At 41.6% G+C, this 5,694-nt stretch overlaps 1 pseudogene; it reads right to left on the bottom strand.

The window, feature by feature from the left end:
- Window positions 1-263: 263 nt before the first annotated feature.
- Window positions 264-1,743, bottom strand: LOC102417848 (annotated as a pseudogene).
- Between the last annotated feature and the right edge of the window lie 3,951 nt (window positions 1,744-5,694).

A 5,694-nucleotide genomic window follows, 5' to 3' on the forward strand; every position in this document is an offset into this window, starting at 1 on the left:
ATTTCTTTGGAGAAATGTCTATTCAAATCTGTTGCCCATTTTTAAACTAGGTTGTCGGTATACTTGTTATTTATTTATTTTTACATATTTCTCTTTTTAAAGTAATAAACTGATGTGCTATTTTTAAGAACAATACTCATAAAATAAGGAATGCTTAGTTGACTTAATGGCTATGTCCTTATACAGGAAATTAAATTGGTGTCTAAAAAAAAATCCTCTGAGAGTCAGTATATCCTCTGCAAGTAGCTAAATTCATTTTCAGATCAGGACATTTTCGATGCTTCAGTTTCATCCCATATTGCAGTATCATATTCCTTCATCATATAAACTCAAGCCGTGGCTGACTCCACTTCTGAGCTTCTTTCATTTGCACTTTCTTCAGTTAAATAAAGATCAAATCTGATTCCTTTAATATTAAACTTTGGATATTCCCAGCGTTTGGACCAGGGCTTAGGCTTCATTTTTCCTTCCAACTGATTAACAGGAACTTCTGGGCTCGATTCTTGTACTATTGGCTTCATATTAATATCAAAAGTGCTGTGTCCAGGAAGGGCATCTCGTAAGCATAGCAAGCTGTCACCCAGTTAGTTTTCTAATTTGACCATTTGGATCTCCCGGGTTCTAGGATTCTAAAGTTCAAAGCAAACCTCAACACTTTGTCCTTCAATAGTATTCCTAAGGATGAAAGCAGCGCCCAGTGCTTTTCCTGATCTCTGGATGCTAATCCCCAGGAACCGACTGGTTTTTCCATTGGCATATGGGTCGTAGTGACACAAAGAATGCTTCCAACATAGAACTCTGGAAGGTGGAGTACTTTTCTCATTCCTTAACATTTCTTTCTGTTTGAAATTTCAGAGAATTTGTTCTTCCTCTTGGAGGAATGAATTCAGGACTCAAGAACCTGGTTTCCTGGTGTGGGAGGTGGCACTTGTCCACGATGACTGGTTTTGGAGGCAGCTGGAACACACCAGGCTGGGGAGGTCCAGCGCTCTGCTGCTGGCCTGGCCCTCGGGCAGTGGGGGCAACCTGGCCCCGAGCCCCTTCCGCGTTCCTGCTACCAAGCCTCGCTCCACTTACTGTCCGTCTATTTATTATTTAGTTGTGAGCGTTCTTTATTTATTCTAGATCCTAATCTGTATCCGGTATATGACTTGCAAATATTTTCTCCCATTGTGTGGGCTGCCTTATCCCTTTTGTGATAATATCCTTTGAAGCACACACGTTTTTAATTTTGGTGAAGTCTTATTTATTTATTTTTTTTGTTGCTTCCATTTTTGGTTTTATTCTAAGAAATCCAATTGCCTAATCCAAGATCATGAAGATGTATGCCTGTTTTCTTCTAAAGCTTATAATTTTTGCTCTTACATTTAGGTTTTTGATCTGTTTAATTTTTGTATGTGGTGTGAGATAGAGATCCAACTTCTTTCTTTTCCATGTAGGTATCCAATTGTCCTAGTCCCATTTATTGAAAAGTGTTTTTTTTTATCCCATTGAATCGTCTTGGCACCCTTGTTGTAAATCAATTGAATATAAAGGCTTATTTCTGGTAGAAACATATGCTAATTTATATCTTGACTGTATCTTCTCATTTGTTGAGTACTCTACCTCAGGAACCCTAATTATTCTTATGCTAGGTCATCTTTGTCTTCTCTAATAGCTTTCATCTTCCTTTTACTGTACATTCATTTTTGTGCCTTACTGCATATCAGTAACTGAATTTTCAATAGTACCTATTTTGTACATGGCTCTAATTGATTCCATAATAAAAAGTGCTGGGGTCCAGCCCCAGCGGGTCCAGGGGTCCCCAAAGGTGTGGACGGAGTCGGCGATGAAGGAATGGCACGGAGGCAGCATTCAGTTGATCAGCAGCCTAGCCAGGACCTCTAGCCAAGTTCTGGTTAGGATCTCCAGTGAGATTCTAGCTAGGATCTCCAGCGAAGTTCTGGTTCTAGGTTCTCTTGCCAAGTTCTGTAGTCAGGTTCTGTTCAGGTTCTCCAGCCAGGTTCTGTGTCCATGTTCTCTCGCTAGGTTCTCCAGCCAGGTTCTAGCCCGGATCTCCAGTCAGGTTCTGTCGCCAGGTTCTAGTCAGGTTCTCTTGCCATGTTTTCTTTCTAGGTTCTGTCTCTAGGTTCTTCAGCCAGGTTCTCTCGCTAGGTTCTGTTTCTAGGTTCTGTGTCTAGGTTCAGTCTCTAGGTTCTGTGTCTAGGTTCTGTCTCTAGGTTCTCTGGCTCTAGGTTCTGACTCCTGTTGTCTTGTTACATCTGTATTTATACCAGTTGATTTTAATCCTGTCAATTTCTATTCCAAAGGTTAGGGTGTTTCTTATCTCCATTCCAGGGAGTAAAGATTATGTAGCTTAAGCGTGATTGTTCTTAGTTAAAGTGATTAACTACTCGCCTGGCACTTAGTTAAGGGATTTTATTCCCTCCCTAACTTCAGGGAAAAATCCCTACCTGGGGAAACAACCTTTCTCGGAGAGGTGACCTTGGTTAAAACACATAGCGCCAAGAAGGGGAGCAAACATATTAAGAACAGTATGCTATATACGCCAGGTCCCTTGAAACATATGCTGTGCAGATGTTTCTTCCCTGCAGCGACTGTGTCAAGCAGCAAGGATGGACTGGCTCCCGGCAAAAAAGGATCCTCAATTTATTTCCTTAGATCTCTAACTCCTTTTGCAATTCTATTATTTTATTATCTTGGTTTTTTTCATATTGAATTCATGTTTTTATTAAGTTGTTCTGTAGCAGAAAGCATTTGTGAGGAATTTTCTTCGGTTCCATGAGCTTTAATTTCTTCTCAGTTGCATTCTTTGTCTTTACATATTCTACATGCTGTATTATTCTCGCCACCTTGTTTCGCTTAGTTTTATTTGGCTGTTGTACATTTGCACAGTTGCCAGGCTGTTTCTCTGCCCTCTGTCCATGCCTAATCTTCTTGAGGGTCACTTCTCTGTGTTTTCCATCATAGTGGACGTGCATTTGTTTTTGACTCTGCTACAGCTTGTGGCTTGAGGAGTTTATATCTCTTCTTCTGTGAGGAATTGAGAAGGTGGGACAGCATACTCCATGGAGAGTATACTCTCCATCAGCACCTGTCTTATTAGCATCCTCTCCTTCTGAGATGGTATTAAACATCCTCTACCAGTGACATGCGACTATTTGGGGCACATCTATTCTTCCTTTGTGAGGTGTCTTTGGATAGTTTCCTCAACTCAGTGTGGAGCCCTTGAGCCTTTCCTTCCCTCCCAGAGAGTAAGCTCAGTGTTCACATTCTTTCATTCTCTCTCTAAAAGTTCTTCTATTCCTCCTCAGCCAGAAGAGAAGAAAGGTAAGGGCCTCCATTTGGTTTGCTACCTTTGGGGGACTTAGTGAGACATCTGTTTCCGGAAGTTAGGAGTGGGATAAGGATATTTTTATTGTGTACCTTTCCACTTTGACCCAGAATCTCTTCCTAAGTTTGAATTTCAAATATACAACCTCCATCAAGGGCACTGAAAGAAATTTGCTTTTATTTCCCAATTACCACTTTCCAGTGCCTAATGTTAGTTTACCTGTTATCCTTGACAAGTGACTCTATATCTCTGCAATATTCAGTCTTTGATGCTGTGTACCTCACTCACCTATTTTCCTGTTCTGTTACTACCCTAGAAATGGAAGAATTAAAAAAAAAAATCCTTGGCTTTTTGGTAGAAAACAACTCCCAGGTTGGGGCAAAGGTAAAAACGGATCATGGTTCTGGTTTAGAAACAGATATCACAATTCCTGGCTGCAAATGCTTATGGCTTTACTGTTGAACATTACATGCTAAGAGATTCTGTGGAATATACCCTTCATCTTTTAGTTTATCCCTCCTTTTTCTCTTCTACTTATAGCCACCCAACTACCTACATTTCGTTGTCAAACTGTTTATTAATGTTGGCAATTTTAAAGCTTCCTTATATTACCTTTGGGTATTTAGCTTGAAGGCACTGCCTCCATTTTACATGTAAATATGTTCTAGAACAAATCCAGAGAATTTGTAATAATTGGCAACAAATGTGCTGATGCCTCAGTGGCAGTGTTTATAAGAAAATGTTAATGTTTAGGGTAAAAATGCCACTAGAAATTATCTTTGGGGAATATGATATTAATGTTTACGGATGTTTTTTAAAAGAAGGCAAAAGATTGACACACACACACACATACACACACACCCTTAATGAAAATATCTCTATCAAATCCCTCCATTTTTTAAGTACCTCACTTGGTATCTGTTTTCATTTGTTAAATATAAGGACAGTAGGCAGTGCAGTTAAAGGGAAAAAATGTTGCAGGACCTTGCCAAAGGGGATAAAAACTTTACAAAATATATTTTAGGAGAGTGGTAAAGAAACTTTCTCCAAAGGATGTTCATATTTCTTGATTTATGTAATTTGGTATTTAATGTATATAGAAATTTAGTAACTATCTTTTAAAAACCCACTGACATGAATATTTTTTTTCTATTTTAGATTAAGGATGCCTAGGAGGACAATTTCCATATTCCTTTCCTGAATGTTTAGAACAGCTATTCCTGGGGCAGACATTCAATAAATACTAATTTTAATGCCTACGCTACTTTATTAATATAGAATAATCCCAGGGGCTTCCCTCCTGGTTTGTCTGATATTAAGCCTTTTAATACTGTTTATATGTCAGAAAACTAGCATTAGAACCTCTCTGGAGCAAATCATAAGATAATTTGATAATGTTTTAAAACTTACCTTTGGCATTATGAAATAATCCCTCTAGTGAGAGAAAAAGTCACTTTCTAAATCTTAAAACAGCTCTAGCTGGTTTGGCTCAGTGTATAGAGCTCCGGCCTGCGGACCCAAGGGTCCCGGATTTGATTCTGGTCAGGGGCACATGCCTGTGTTGCGGGCTTGATCCCCAGTGTGGGGCGTGCAGGAGAGAGCCAATCAATGATTCTCTCTCTTACTATTGATGTTTCTATCTCTCTCCCCCTCTCTTTACTTCTCTGAAATCAATAAAAATATTTAAAAAATCTTAAAACAGTCAAAATAGATGTCATTGGTTAAGAATCCAACTGATCAATAATAACATTTCACAATTTGTATCAACGTCAGGGGAAAGGAGCTTCGCTTCGCTTGCAAATCACTTTCTCTAGGGTCAAAGTTCTCCCGGGTCAAATGCATCGGCCTAGACTTAGAGACTCGCTTGGTGTAACGGAGCTCGGAAACCGAGCAGAGGGTGCGCGGCACATATTGCAAACTATCGCGTGCAGGAGTTTCAAGTCATACTATTCTCTTGGCCTGAAAGCATAAGCGATAGTTTCCTTACCCACAGTTTCACCCAGTCTCTTCCCCCACGAGGCCACCTGTTTGCTCATCTTTCCCAGGGCGAGGGGAGCGGAGCACTTCTGATGCGGCATCCTCTTTACCCTAAAAAAAGAGGGCAGACCGGGGTGCCGCTCCGCGCCTGCCCCCGCCCAGGCTCCAGCTCCGGGCACCTGCCTCCTTCAGATTCCGTCCGCCTCGCAACCGCTCCGGGAGACCGACCCGCGACTCTCGGGTGGAATGGCTCCCCCGCGGGCTCGCAGTCCCGCCCCAGCCCCCGGGCCGCACCGACCCCTCCGAGCCCCGTGCCCAGGGCGCCGGGCCGGGGCGGGCGAGGGGCGGGGCGAGGCCTGTGACGCAGGGGGCTCCCACCAATG

Source organism: Myotis lucifugus, unplaced genomic scaffold (genome assembly GCF_000147115.1).
Source record: "Myotis lucifugus unplaced genomic scaffold, Myoluc2.0 scaffold_191, whole genome shotgun sequence".
Lineage (NCBI taxonomy): Eukaryota > Metazoa > Chordata > Mammalia > Chiroptera > Vespertilionidae > Myotis > Myotis lucifugus.